The 15719-nt window shown below is 35.3% G+C and overlaps 1 protein-coding gene across 16 annotated transcripts in view; it reads left to right on the top strand.

The window, feature by feature from the left end:
- The window catches only part of NOL4 (nucleolar protein 4), a 438717-nt gene that overhangs the window by 125401 nt on the left and 297597 nt on the right, over nucleotides 1-15719 (top strand). For all 16 annotated transcript variants that reach the window (XM_039843577.1, XM_039843555.1, XM_039843540.1 and 13 more), the window contains one exon: nucleotides 13902-13977. The gene's annotated coding sequence lies outside the window, so the exon portion shown is untranslated. The remainder of the gene's footprint in view (nucleotides 1-13901; nucleotides 13978-15719) is intronic.

Here is a 15719-nt window from a genome sequence, read left to right on the forward strand (position 1 = left end):
GACTAGGGAGAGGCCATGGTCCAGGAACCAGGCAGGTCCTGGCAGTGGACTGAGGAAAAGCGATGAGAAAAATAGGCACACTGAATTTAAGGGAGGGACTGAGACATCGTAAAAATACAGTAGGCAATCACTGTAGATGGGATACAAGATGGGAGCTATGTCTCCAGAGCAAGGTAAGGGCTTAGTTAATAGAGCAGAATAGGAGGCTAGGGAGACAGAGTATGCAACTTGACTCCTTGTTCCTTTTTACAACCTGGTCCCAAAGCTACAGATGTGGCTTACTCTGCAAATGGAGCTTCACCCTATTTAGCTATGGAATCTAGCTTTGGGAGAAGCTTGTTAGATAGGGTGGTCACCCCTCTCAATGAAATGAAATTTAAGAACGTGTAGGGAATTGGAAAAATCACATCCCTTAGAGTTATACCTTTCTAGATCCTCTGATTGGTTACTAGCTTGGACCAATTACCTTAGCTTTTTGAGCCTTTTTTTCTCCCCATATTGTGGTGCTGCTCTAAGGATTCTCTTTTCCTTTCTTTCCACTTTTATTTTAGATTAAAATGAGAATTATATTGAAAACATCATGATTGTAGAAATTATTAATTATATCTTGGAATTTGTGTCAAATGCTGACAACTGCTTGTTATCTATGAAGAGTTTTAGATAATTTTATCCTCTGCTTAGGCTGAGGCAGTTAATTAGATAAATTGGATTTAATATAAAGGGCATTTATCCTCCCAAAACACTCAGGGTGCAGAGTCACTACTGCTAAACTCCAGGGTCTCCATTCTCACTCAGCTTGGAATATGTGGGGTTCTCTGGAGTTATACTGTGTACTGCCTGCATGGCTGTATAGAGTGACCTTGTATACTCTCATCATGTTATTGATCAAATTTAATTTCCCAAAGGTCAGAAGACTCTTAAATTATTTCATGTTTGCATACCTTACCTGTGAAAAGAGAAGATGGCAGTCAATCCCTTTCTCCATTAATTCAGTTTATCCTTTGGAATTTCTCAAATGGTGATAAAGAAAACTGCATTTGTTATAAGTGGAAGGAGCTTAATTGAGTGTTGGTTTTGTTATAGATGGCTATTTGTAAGTATGCAGAAAGTAAATGCCACCTGGGAAGTAGAAGTCGCTGTTTCCATGCAGTATTTTTAATTATGTCTTTTCACCTGAGCTTCAGGGCAAAAGTTCCATTTTTCTCCCTACTCATTATTAGCAAAACCCACAAGGACGGGGTTTTTTAATTTCATATTTTTAAGTGAATTTAACATGCAGAGTATTCTGAAATGACATTAGATATGTAGTTAAGATAATATCTAGGCTCTGGAGTTTCTGCACTTCCAACATATCTTTACATCCTACCCAGATTGACTGCCCGTGGTTCACGCAGAAACATTTAATCGTACAATCTGCGTGTTACTGTAAGTGTGTTTGCTTGTTTGTTTGTTTAATTTGTGTTGAGTATGATTTTGTGCACCATGCAGACTTGCAAACATTTTTAAATTAATTAACCTGAACAAAATTAAATTCACCAATATAGGTTCCTTAATAATATTTTAACTAAGACATTAAATAATAAATGAGAGGAAAATGGAAATGGTAACATTCCAAGGAGAGAGAACAAAGATCCAGGCCTCCTGAGTTTTTAATCCCCATCCTGCAGTTGTTTTCCCCTGTGAATTTAGGCTGCCTTTCTTTGCTTTTGTTTTCCTGGCTACAGCAAGAAAATGATAGCAAGCCCAGGCAGTGTTGCAGTGAGGGTGAATGAATGACTAAAATGTGCTTTGAGAGCCTCAAGTAAAACACTCTATGCTGCATGTGGAAATGATTATTAGTTCATTCTTCATGCACTTTTAGTCCTTGCCCTCTAGGCTCAGACTGCCAGCCAAGGCACCAATTACTGTCGATGGGGCTGTTGGTCCTTGTGATGTGAACACCTGTCCTCCAGCAAATGTACTGAGATAATACGTACCAATTTACTATGTGTGTCATATACCCTACAAAATGAACCTCCAAAATACACTTGGAGTTGAATAATAAATGACACTGGATTTAAATGACAGGAAATAGACTCCATACAATTGCTTAGGCATCTGTGTCCACCCAGGCCTTTGTCCATCCAGTCTGCTGCTGAAACGCCAAGCCAGACTTCTCTCTGCATTCTCAGAGCTGACTAAGGGGCCATCTGTATGGAGAAAGTCACTGCAGAATTGCTGGCTTCCTGGGACAGCCTTAGGCTGATTAATTCAGTCAGGCCAGGGCTTGGCAGACCCAGCTCCACACTGCTCATCAGATAAGACAAAATTGCAACTGGATACACAGTTCCAGGGACCTTCAATTTCAGATATTTAAAGAAATATTCAGTAGGCACCTGGACAAGCTGCCCCACACAAATTGTTGCCCTAAATTTTACAGGAGAGAAAATTTCAGAGTGAAAAAAGGGAATGAAATAGTCATATAGGGTAGTGTTTGAGGGAATGAGCTTAAAGGTCAGACAGAAGCTGGTGTGAGTCTCAGCTGCACTTTAACTAGCTGTGTGATTTCTGGCAAGTTAGAAACTATAATTTCTCTAAACTTCAGTTTCTTCATTGGCCTCTAAGCTAAGACAATACCTAACTCGATCACCATTATATCCCTAATGCCTGGCACATTATTTGGCATACTGCAGCTACAGAAAAACAGTTGGACGAATGAAGATTTTTCTAGAGTCACTTTTCCTGCTTGCTATAGCTACTAATTTAACAGCCAGGATAAGCAATGGTGGTGCACAGCCATCTGTATCAACTCACTCCTGTGCTTTCCTTGTGGTCTCTGTGGGAACCACCTCTGGATAAGAGAGAAAAAAGATCCTTCAGCATTTGGTCTGCTCAGCCTAGGCGCCCAGCCAGGAGGTTAAACATAATGCTTAGGCTTGTTTTGTGCAAATCAACACTCCTCCCTCAAAAGAATTTATAGTGCACAGCCAGGGCTTCAGATTTTGATACATTTTACTTATTCATACATTTGTGTATATGTAAAATTTTGTAGAGTTTCTTATGGCTTTCTTTCAGTAATAGCATGACCCTCAAATTCAGGCCTATGTACTTCCCCTGGCTGTATTGGATGTGGACACATAAGTATGTACAATTTTTCTTTCTTTCCTGTTTTAATTATATCTTAGTCAGTCAGAACTACATTGATCCAGATATTACCTATTTTTTATGACCATATTCATTTTCAACATCCTTTACAGATCAAGAGGAAAGGTGGAGGAGAACAAATGCCCAGGGAAATAGAAGTAAGGCTATGAGAACAGACAAGGCTACGACAATAATGTTAGTCTTCTATAAGTAGACATGCACTTATTCTTGTGTTTATTTTGTTGTTTTTTTCTCAACTAATGCCTACATAACCTATAAAGACTTAGCTTATTTTTAGTTTCTATGTCACCCCACAGAGTGCCTTTGTTTTGTTTTGTGGACTCGTCACTGCAGCGAGGGCTGATAACGCATATCTACTCAGAGAAAAGTGCCTGTTCTGCAGCAGTTCCCATCACTGAGCTAGTGGTGAGCATGAAGGCGTGAAGGAGGCATCTACAAACCTGTTCCAAGGGCTCTACCCAAAACGTGAAGCTGGTGGAGTCTCCCAACTCTTAGAAAGATTTCTTGAGAACGTTTGTGTCATGCTCTCCTTCCGTGCTTTTATCTCACTCTTCCTTACCTCCACCCAGGATGAGCCCTAGAAACCCACCCTCTGCCACTTCCTTCTAATTTACCCCATTTTCTCATCACTGCCACTATCTGAATTCCCTTTCTCTATCTCATTCGTTGACTATTTTAGGACACTGCACAGGAAGGTTCTGTGTTGCTTCCCGCATGTTCTAAGATCTTCTCTATGCCTGGACATCCCTTAGAACATACCTGTCGGTCTGTCCCTTTTGCACTTCCTCACAGCTCTGCTAAGTGGCACTGGGTGGTATTAGGTTACTGTGTTAAATATAGGAGAGTGAAAAAGAGGGCTCTTTATTGATTAGTTCCAGTTTTAAATTCCACTTCTGCCACCTACTGTGTTATCTTAGCAAGTTAATAATTTCTCCATGCCTCAGTTTTCATTTATTAAATTTTTTTTTACCTTTTTTAAATGACCTACAGTCTCTAGGTAGCACCTACCTTTGGCTGAATCTAGCAGAAAGCCAGCTGATAGAGCATCCTGAGAAACACATCCTGTAGGTCTTGGCCCAATATGATACAGAGGATAGATAACAGTCAAGGCTGAGGCATGCATCAGAAGGCAAACCGGTCCTGCACCAGCACACAGCAATTACTATGTTTGTTTATATAGGTGTCTGCTTTCTAAAAATGTGAGGAACTGCAACTTCGGCTTTGTATTCCCTGCACACTACCTCAGATGGACTGCAAGCTTAATAAATGTTTTTTGGGTGGACTTGTTACTGGAGGTTAAGTAGTAATCTTTTTAGGAAACACGTTTGCATTTTTAGTTAGTCTGTCACTATAGAAGTCCATGCTGCTAGTAAGTGACTCCGATGAGCATGTGATGTGGTGGAGAGGATTGGTGAAAGGACCAACTAAGATTGTTCACAATTCTTCAAAAAGTCCTATGAACTTGGACAAAAGACTTGTTAGTTTTAATAGCAAAAGAGGAATGAAATATTTGAGAACGCTGGATGTTAGTGCAAGAATACTAGACAGGGTGGGGCAGTGCCACGGGCCTGGACAGACAGACAAGGTATAGCCTGAGTTCCTGATGTTAGAGATTAGTGTAAGGAAAGAGGCACTGCCAGGAAAATAAATATACAAACCATGAGGCTGGTATCAAAGGCAAAACCACATTTAATTTCTTTGCAACATTGTCTTGGATCAGTCTCATAAGCTCTCTCCTCCCCCTATTTGTTTCATTCTTCTCTGTAGCAAATTACTCTATCCCGTATTTAGGGCAGTCTCTGGCACATTAATGTGTATTGAGCACAAATAATATAGAGGGAAGGAAGTTTTAAGTGTAGAATAATGTCTGTAGGTTTATTTAATCCTGAAGCTGGAGATGTAAAAGCACGTGTAGTTTAAGATCTTTCTGTATTATTTTTCCTTAAGAACAGGCACTCTCCGTCTCTTTGAGGAACCATGGAGAATAGTTACCATAACACATTGCTTTGACTTTCTCAGAGATGGTCACTTTATCTTAGCAAAAGGTGGATAGAAAAATTTAGCTTCTCATTGCCTTGATACACTGTTCTTCAGATCTGTGACAAGTTGTATTATATATTTGCCAATTACACGCGTTCCCTTTTCTTCTGCCAAGTAAACCATATCCTTTTCATTCCATTACTTTCATTTTGGTCATGTGTGACATATTGCACATCTGAGCAAAATCTTTGAATATACTTATTTAGTTTTGGTCTTACATCTTTCATGCCCACCCTTTACTTGAGAAGACCATAAGCCAGATGGTATTTCTTTCTTGGAACTGGGTTCTACAATGAGAAAACTCATAGAGTAGAACTGAGCAAAACCTGTCAGAGCCACAGCTGGCTTACTGACCTCAGATAATCAGAGCAAGAAATAAGTGTTTGCCACTGTAAGCTAATAAGTATATGTATTAGTTTTCTACTGCTACTGTAACAAATTACCATAAACTTATGCGTTTAAACAACACAAATTTATCTCACGATTCTGTAGCTAAAGTTCAAAACCAGTCTCACTGGTTAAAATCAAGATGTTGGATGGGCTGTGTGCATTTCTGGAAGTTCTAGGGGAGAATCTACTACCTTGCTGCCTCTAGCTTCTAGAGGCTGCCCACTTTTCTTGGCTCATGGCTCTCTTCCACCCTCTTCAAAGCCAGCAATATTGCATCTCTGACCATTCTTCCATAGTTACAACGCCCTCTGATTGTCTGCCTTCCTATTTCCTTTTTAAGGACATTCGTGATGTCACTGGACTCATCTAGATAATTCAAGATGATCTCTCAGTTTTAAAATCAGTTGATTATCAACCTAGTTTTCTTTTGTCATGTAAACAACGTATTCAGAAATTCTAGAGATTAAGACATGGGCATCTTTGGGGAAAATTATTCTGCAGTATGGATATTCTAATCAAGGATAATGTGGGTATAAAGGCAGAGAAGTAAGTGAATATAAAACTGCAGCTACCTGTGGCTGTTTGAAGTCATAAGATTCAATATATAGCAGAATGATATTGAATCTGATGACCTGGCTCCATGCCTCACACTGACTCCAGCGATAAGACCTTGAGCAAGTCATCTGATTTATTTCACTCTTGGTTTCTTCAGCTGTAATGTGGAAGTACTCAACTCTAGTATTGTTTATTTTTCAGGGTTATTGAGTGGATAAAATCAAATAATGTGGTATAAGGAAGGATATATGTGAACTTTTATTCTTTTTCCTCTGTAATCAGATATACACTGTAAGGTGTACAGGTTGATAATAGGGTCATCAGATTCAACCTTGCCCCAAATTACTCTTTTAAATGGATCATGACTTTTATGTCTATGTATGTACAGTATGTGAACTTATAACTGTCCTGTGAATATAAATTAGACTAATTCACTTTTCTGCTAAAAAAGTAATACAGCTTCAAAAGATGCACACCATCTTCATTTCTTCACCAATGGGAACTACTAAAATTCAGTAATAATTGGTAAAATTTTATTCAAAATTCTGTTTTCAGATATGTGCATTTTTGTTCCACATGGTGAAAACTTTCTTCTATTTAATCTTCCATATCATATCACAGCATGGTCTTGACAAGTCTAACTGATTTTCAGTTATAAAGGTGTTTCAATAAGAAACTCACTAATAGAATGACCATATACAATTGCTTTTTCCTTTTATTGGGGGTTCAGCTTGATGCTCATTGTCTGACCATCTAAGGCATCCCTGATTGTCTCTCCCAATGGCAGCTGTGAGCTCTTCTTCCTCTCTTGGTATCCATGTCTGTGGAATGGAAGAATTTACCTTATCATTCCACTTATGCTCATGAGCAATCAGAATATTATAAATACCCCCAAAGTTTGTACCTTTCTACATCTTTTATTTTTTTCACCTGCTTTTACATATGCTTTACTATTTCGATATGTTTAATTAAATGAATTTCAGAGTGTGCGTGCTGAAGTATGTACATACGCACAATAGGTGCTATTTTTTCAGATCTAATTATACTTGTCTAGTGACAGATTCACATTTTTAACATGCTACTTACAAGAGATTACAAATTTGTTGGTTGGAAGCTAAGCTTTGTAACAAAGCAATGTAATCAGAGATATCACTTGAAAAGAATTTTTTCCATATTCAAGAGAAGAGCCTAAAATCATTCCATGGACTTTGAAATTAAGCTCTGCTGTGTTAAACACAGCATAAAAATTAGTCTAAAACATGACACTAATAAAACCAAAAAAGATTTATAATATTTAAATTCAAACTTTACAAAAAATAATAACTAAACATATATTATGCAGTGTGCCATGATGGTAATAGATGCCCTCAAAAATAAAAGGATTAGATCTTTCTGAAAAAGTTCTCTTGAAAATTAATGTCTAATAAAATGAAATCTCTCTGCCCAGTTCTATTCTCTAAAATTAAATATTAAAAAACAGTTTTTGCTTTGTGCTTCACTCTAGTGCTAAGCATTATAGTCATAGATTTTGTAATTATTCTATTTCTCGATTTATCATATTAGGCAGTAACTGTCTAAAGTAACAGAATAAGATATTGAACATAATATATTTTAAGTAAATTAAAATTACAAGAATACACAATTTATATTTTATGAAAAACATATAAGTAAAAAGATATACATTAAATACAATAGCATGGTGGTCTGGGGCAGAATGGAAAATGGGAGTAGGAGATGACAGTAAAGGAATGCATAAATTAAAGAAAGAATAAAACAAGAGGGGTATGAATTAAGAAACATGATTAAATTAACCTTCTGCATCAACAGTTAAAAATATTAATTTGTTTTCATTTTAGCTTCTTCTGGAGGCAGTGGTTCAATTTTGGATGCAACTAACGATGAACCTAGAAGCTTTTTAACAAATGCCAACAGTTTGACTCAACTCTTTGATTTAATAACTCTGAGGTAGAAACATAGATAGAACACCACCAGCAACCCAGATGTTCCTCTCTTTGGACAGTATTACTTTTAAAAACTCCAGATGTATTCTAATGTTTATACTGAGTTGAGGACCATTCTTTTAGTTCATGCTCAGACTAATGCCTTCTTCACTTATGGCATTCTTTTCTCTTGCATTTCTTTCTCTTATTTCATAATAGTCCAAGTGTCATCTATTCATGGTGGGTAGAGATGATATCTAAACCTTCCCTTTCCTTATATCTTAAAAATGTATTTATTTTCTTAAACTTGATGAATAGATAACTAGATGTAAAATTATTACTTAAATCATTTTTCCACTCAAATTCAATAGTATTTTCCATTGTCTTTCAGCACCCAATTTTACAAAAATCAGTTGAGTTTTATTTGTTGTACATATCATTTTTGTTATTATCTTTTCTAGGGAAGGTTTTATCCTTATTCTTGAAGCCCTGAAATTTCACTAGAATATATTACTACGTGAATTTCTGCTATATACATACCAAGCTCAACTCCTCACAGGTTCTTTTAATTAAATTTTTTTCTGTTATTTCTTTGATTATTTCTTTCTCTTCAATCATCAATCCTTCCTGGAATGCTTATTAGATTAACATTGGCAATATGGAATTGAACCTCCATGAGTTAAAATATATATTAAAAATATATATCTACATAACTCATTTATTTATATATAACTTTATATATAATATATAATTAAATTTTAATATATATATATATATTCTACATTGTGGGAACTTTCTTAAACATGATCTTTCCAATACTTAGCTTGGTTTGCTTGATTGTTCTCTTATTCATTGTATTAACTGATTTCTTTTATAATCACAATTAAGATTTTAATTTCCACAGACTCTTATTCTCTGGTGGTTCCTTTCTTTGTAATAGTCTAGTCTTGTTTTATGAATGCAATATCCTCTTAAACTTCTCTGAGGAAACTAATTAGAATATTTTTAACTTTCATATTGGTTCCTAAAGTATTTATTTTCTATAAAGTCAATTTTTTGGTTTATTCAGTTTGATTTTTGCCATGAATGCTATTGTTTTTCCTCCAGTATGTGGTGATCCTTAGACATAGGTTTATACTTAGTGAATAATAGATTAGATGAGAGCTAGGTGTGACAGATCCTCCATCATGAAGCCTATGGACCCCTTCACGAAATAATACTTTTAAATGCATAAAATAAAACACATCAAATTACATTGGAAGCCAAGTACATTGAAACTTATTTATTATAATAACTTAAATGTTTTATATATTTCAAATTTCTGGTGCATATTCTTTTTCTTGATTAGTCATACCAAATGATAATCAGATTATTAATCTTCTCCAAGAACTATTCACACAAAAATATTGTTATTTTTATTTTTATAAATTTCAGAGCCATCATTTTTATTTCCTCTTTTCTTCTATTTTTTTAACTATATTCTATATTTATACTGTTCTTTTTTTCTAGCCTTTTAAATTGGAATATTACCTCATTAATGTCAAGTTTTTTCCTTTTCAAATATAAGAATGTTGAGCCTATAGGTATTCCTGAGTAAAGCTTTACTGCATCCAATACTTTTTGATGTATAGTAACATTATCACTATCCTAATTCTTTTTAGTACTTACGCACTAACTGAAGAGTTATTTAATAGCATATTTAAAATTTTTTTAAGTATATGAGTGATTAGTTTTTTCTGAAACAATTTTACTTATTTTTTTAAGTATATTCATTGTTCCCTTAGTAACGTTTTTTGGTTTTTGTTTGAACATCATCTTTACTTCATCTTCATTTTGTTGTTGTTGTTTTCTAAACATGTCTGTATTACGCCTTCATTCCTAAATGATAGCTTTGGCTGGCATCTATTTTTGCTTCTTTGGAGATATTCTTCCAGCTATCTTCTCGCTTCTATTTTTGCTTTGGAGAATTCAGATGTTTTGTTGTTCCTTCATAAAAAAAAAAAGTCTTTTCTCTCTGACATTTTAAAGTCTCTATTGATCTGTAGTTCCACTGTAGTTTCTGTGTTATGTCTAGATGTACATTTCTTTTTAGTAATCCTGTTGGGAATTCATAGGACTTTCTGAGTCTGTGAATTGGTATCTTTATTGGTTCTGGAAAATTCTTGAATATTGCCTGTTACCATTCTTTCTATTCTTTTCTTAGAAACTCTGAATAGGGATATAGTGATTTTTTAATTTATCCTCAACATCTCCTAACCTCTCTCATATTTTAATTTCTTTACAACTTTGTGGTACATTCTGGGAGATCTATTAAATTCAATATTTTCCTTCATGAATTCTCCCTTCAATCAATGGTAAATTAGTGTTTAGCCTATCTAATGAGTCTCTCAGTTTAATATTTGTATTTTTCATTTCTAAAAGTGTTATTTTAGAAATGATCATTTTTGAAAATCTCTTGTTCTGCATCATACTTTTATCATTTTTTTTTCTTTAACCTACTTATATTTTATATTCTTTACCTGATAACATCAACCAATGTGGTTTTCGAGGTATTATTCTGCAGGCTTAAACATTTTTTTTTTTCCTGCTAATGTCCTCTCTCTCTCTCTTTCTCTCTCTCTCTCTTTCTCTCATGGCGACTACTTTCCTCATTTTGGGAATTTTGTGAGGCTGAAGTTTAAAAATAATTTCTTCAGGGAAGATTTGTACTGGTTTCTGCAGATGAGTGTGGACACTAACAACTTAGGATCACTTAATATTTGATTTATGGATTTGGGGGGCCAGGCAGGTAGCATTAGTAATTTCTTTTTAATTTAAAGTAAAAGTATACTTATTTTAGGAAAATTTCAGGGGAAATTTTTTTTTCTATTTAGCTCAATATAGATTGATGGCCAGGCTAAGCAAATATTCTACCATGTCTCTCTCTCTCTCTCTCTGTCTCTGTGTGTGTGTGTGTGTGTGTGTGTGTGTGTGTGTGTGTGTGTATTTTCTCCTTTCTAATTCAACCACAGAGTGCACTGCCTTTCAGGATCCCAGCTTCTATGTGGTGGTTTCTGATTCAACTTTCCTCTTTTGAGAGTTCTCTAAACAGTAATTTTGATTGTTCTCCATGTCTGTGTCTCATTAAAGACTCAAGCTATAAGTCAACATAATGTTTCCTTTCCTCTCTGGATGTCTCCAAAACCTCCTATGTCCATGCTAGTTTATCTATGAATTTAAACATTACTTTTAAAATATCCAATGAGAACACCTGTGACAAAATTGTGGTTTCTAAATACTATTTTGGAAAAATCTCTGCTCTAGGACTGGCTTAGGGAAAGTACACAGTGAACCTGATACAGCTTATTATGCCAGAAAATGAGCAACCTCTCAAAGAATGGAAACATGTCACAAGGACCTAGGAGCCAGTTTTGGAATAATTTGAGCATTAAAAAAATTAATTAATATAATTGACTGTAACCATTAAATATACAAAAGCCTATGAACCCAATGTGGTGTCAGAGAGTGAGAGATATGCTACCAAGGAGAAGACTATTACATTAACTCCTTATCCTCAGAATTAGTCATTAAAGGCAAAATTAAGCAGTTAGCATAACCCTTGGAGAAAGTGTAGTTCAGACCATGGATAATGAGATGAAGCTCTCTTTCTCTTTTCTTAAGCAGAAGTTTTAAAATGCCAGGTAAAAAGGAGAGGGAATGATAGAATTAGAGAATGACCATTTTGTAACCCTAAGGAAAATAATTCAGAAAAGGAATCACTAGAGACTAAAATGATTAGAGGAAATTTTGATAAATAGAATACTCACTGAGGCTGAAATATCATCCCCCAACCCCTACTCCCTATCACTTGCTAAATTCAATGGGCAGGGAAAAAATACCTTTATATGGATATGGGAGTCACCACCTTGACCACGTGATGTAAAGTAGTTTCATTAATAGTGGACTATGTGACATTATGTACCTCCTAAGGAAGTATCGCAGGACATGCAAAGTGTTCAGGTGTAGCTCTAAGTGCTAATTTTAAGAAATTAGCTCATGTGATTGTAAATGCTTAGTGAATCCAAACCTGATAAGAAAGTCTGAGGTCTGTGGTCTGAAGCAGGCCACTAGGTGTGTTGGTTATGGGGCCTCTTAGAAGGAGCTCTATTGCAGTCCAAGTTCAGCTGCTGCCTGTGCCCTGCCTGGGGCTGTTGAGAAGAGCTACAAAGCGATTTGCAGATGGTTGCCACTTGCACTGTGTTTGGAGGTGCCTGGGAGAGGCTGAGCGGTGAACTGAAACTGGCTGCAGCAAGCATTGGGCTTGGGGCTGCTAGCAAGAAGTATGGGACACATCAAGGCCCGATGCTGCTTGTTTGGGGTTTGTGAACCTTTGGGAGATTTTAGGAAAGTCCTCAGCATGAACCAAGACAGGCTGTTTCTATGGAAAAGCCGCTGGAGGTGGGTTGGGTGGGCCCACAAGTTGAGTGGGGTAGGGTTTCAGAAAATCACCAGAGCAGGGCAAACAGTGTTACCTAGGTGATGGAGACTCAGATATAGCGGCAGCCTGTATGTGAGGGCTGGGTGATAGGAGGGCTCAACAAAAGAGCAATGGCTTCTGCCAACACTTCTGTCTGGAAGATAGCTGCCCCTCCAGCCCTCTCCTTGAAGCCATACAATTTAGTCCATCCCTGTAGGTCACTGACACCTTTGGAGTTGCTGCCCTAGTGCTGGAGTTCAGAGTGAGTCCATCAGTAAGTCCATGCATGAGCCCTTTAAGAGGAGTCCCTGGGACTCCAGTAGCCTTCTGTCTCACTCAATCACAATATCTGATGTTTTTTTCAGCCAGAAGTTATAGGGTTGTCTCTTTCTGTCCCTGTGCCAGGGAGCCTGGAACTCCTTGCTCTTTAGGGGAGACATTCACAGCTGAGATAGTCTTCCCGACTTTTAACCACCACACGTGGGTGTGAGACCAGCTGATTCTGCATCTCTGCCATTCCTAACAGTCTCTATGTGGCTTCTGAATATTCTTAGTTATAGGACCACTATTCAGCTAGACTTCAGGTGATTCTCAATGATGGTCATTCTGTAGTTTAGTTGTAATTTTGATGAGGTCGTGGGAGAAGGAGAACACAGGAGTTACCTACTCCTCCATCTTAACTCAAACTCTGTATGTTATTCTTTTAAGTATTATTTAAAGTAACAAAATTATGTAATATTTATTGTCCTTACATTTATTTAGCCTGAAATTTAACTTCTTTTATTATAAACAAATATTTTCTTCCACTTCAGAATATTCTTTTACTTGAGAGCCTTTGACATCTTTATTTTTCTCTTAAATCTCTACTAACAAGGATGTGTAATTATTAGAAATATGGCAATTAATGGAATAATGAGAACAATTAATAAAATTTATATTTAGAAATTTTCCTGAAGAATAATAATCTGCGTATTTAGGTATTATTCTATTGCATGTTTATAACTGCCATTATATGAAAATACTAAGTTCTTTGCTAAAAGTATACAATTTGAATATTCTTTTAAATTCCAAATATATGATCACTTCAGACCTAGTCAAATAAACTTAATGATTTCCAAAAAGCTTAGTTAAGACAAACACATTGACATTTTAAAGTAAAAGACCTAAAATAATAAATTTCTAGTTATTTTCTCCTTCAAATCTTGCCTTCCAATTACTCTTTGACTCTTACAGATGTTTGATTAAAATCATATTTAATTTGTAAGTGATTAACTTTCTTAAAATAATCAATTCTACTCTAGAAGAAACTACTGGAGCACAATAAATCTAAACAATATATTTTATGTTTTATTTCTGTTCTTTTCTTTATTATTCAGCAGAGGCATTTGATATCTTCAAAAGAAAGACATTCCAGATAGCAGTGAATGAATCTCTTCTCTCTAGGAATATATGGTAAGCAGAATTCTAGGTTAAGTATACTTTATTCAAATGGATTTTGTGTTTCCACTGAGAAAAAATACTTTGAGGTGAAAGAATATTTTAGTTTCACTCTCACTTTTTAAATTTCTCATCGAAACAATGACCATCTATAAGAACTCCTATTTATTAAGAGGTGAGAATTAAATTCATGTATTATAAGTCACATAATTGTAAAACAGTCAACACTCTTAAGCAAAAATAACTTCACAAATAATTTTAAATCAGAACAAAATCAGCTACTAGTCTGATTTGCTTAGGAGTTTTAAAAGCCCGATGTTGATGTAATTTTAGGCACTATTTCAAATTCAATATTTTTACTATGAATTTAGGAGCAACAAGGTGGTTTAAATAGAGAGAAAAAGCAGAAATTCTAGAATCAGAATAGCTGTATGACATAAGATAAGCACTCATCTCACTATCTTCATTTCTTATAAAGAGACAAAATAGTACCAACATTCCCTATATGTTGGTTTAGTGTTTGAATTGGCATTGACTTACAACTTGATTCAACATAAGAATCCTCAAATTATCCTTGGTTAATGCATATCTTAATATTGTCCCTGTGTCTTCAACAGCTTTCACCTTATTCTCTGCTTTTCTTACTACATATCTCCTGTCCACCAATACTAAAGACAAAATTCTCCAAGGCCCAATATATTTTTTTCTTTCTAGCATAACTTCTATTCCTAAAATGTTTGTTCTGTTATCACAGATGAGTACCTAGTAGGCTTGTAAATTTAATTTAATGCTTTTCTTATATAGATACCACTAGATTATCAAATGTCAAGCTATGTGTATTACATAGTGACATCCCTAACTTTCATGGGCCAATTTTAAACATTTGGACATTAGTTAAGGTATAAATGTTTTATACTGTCACCTAGAGGAGATTGTTTATCTACCTACAGCTTAATTTTGGTACAATTGCTATTGTTACACAAATGTTTGGGTAATTATTTGAATACTCTAATCAACAAAGTTTTATTGAGTGACTAGTATGTCAAGTCCTATTTCAAGTACTAGGGCTACAGTTGAAAAGGAAAATAAAACACCAAGAAACAAGATCCCTGCCCTTATGGAATATATATGCTGTTTCAATTTGTTTTCTTTTCTAAATAAAAATGCAAGATAAAAAATAGAAAAATCTTTAATGACATGCAAAGTATAGGATACATCATTTTATACAACTGAAACTAATTAGGTGCTAAAAATGGAAAATTTTAGACCTGGGGGAAGTTCATTGGAATGAAGCTGTTCAATTATGTGTTAAATAATGATACAAAATTCAGACAATATATAACCATCTAAATGCAAAATATTAAGGACTTTACAATAGGATCTTTTAAATGTACTGCACACAAATACTCTGCTTTAGACTGTAATTTATTTTCCACAGAGATATGTGTTAATTATTCTGAAACTATTTTATGTGTGGTCTGGGACTGAGAAAATAAATATATTTTGGATAATGACAGCCAAATGTCTTTTTTTATTTGTAATGGAAAGTAGTTATAATACTTAACCCCTTTTACGAAGGAGTATAGTTAGAATGAACCATGTGCTGCTAGATTGAAAGTGGAGGCATCAGTATTAACAATGATTTTACATGTACATATATATACATAACTACATAGATATAGAAATAAACACAAATGTATGCAAGTATGTATACATATGTTTCTGAACTCTCCATTGAGAAGGCCTAGAAGCTGGAC

Source organism: Pteropus medius, unplaced genomic scaffold (assembly GCF_902729225.1).
Source record: "Pteropus medius unplaced genomic scaffold, Ma_sr-lr_union100, whole genome shotgun sequence".
Taxonomy (NCBI): domain Eukaryota; kingdom Metazoa; phylum Chordata; class Mammalia; order Chiroptera; family Pteropodidae; genus Pteropus; species Pteropus medius.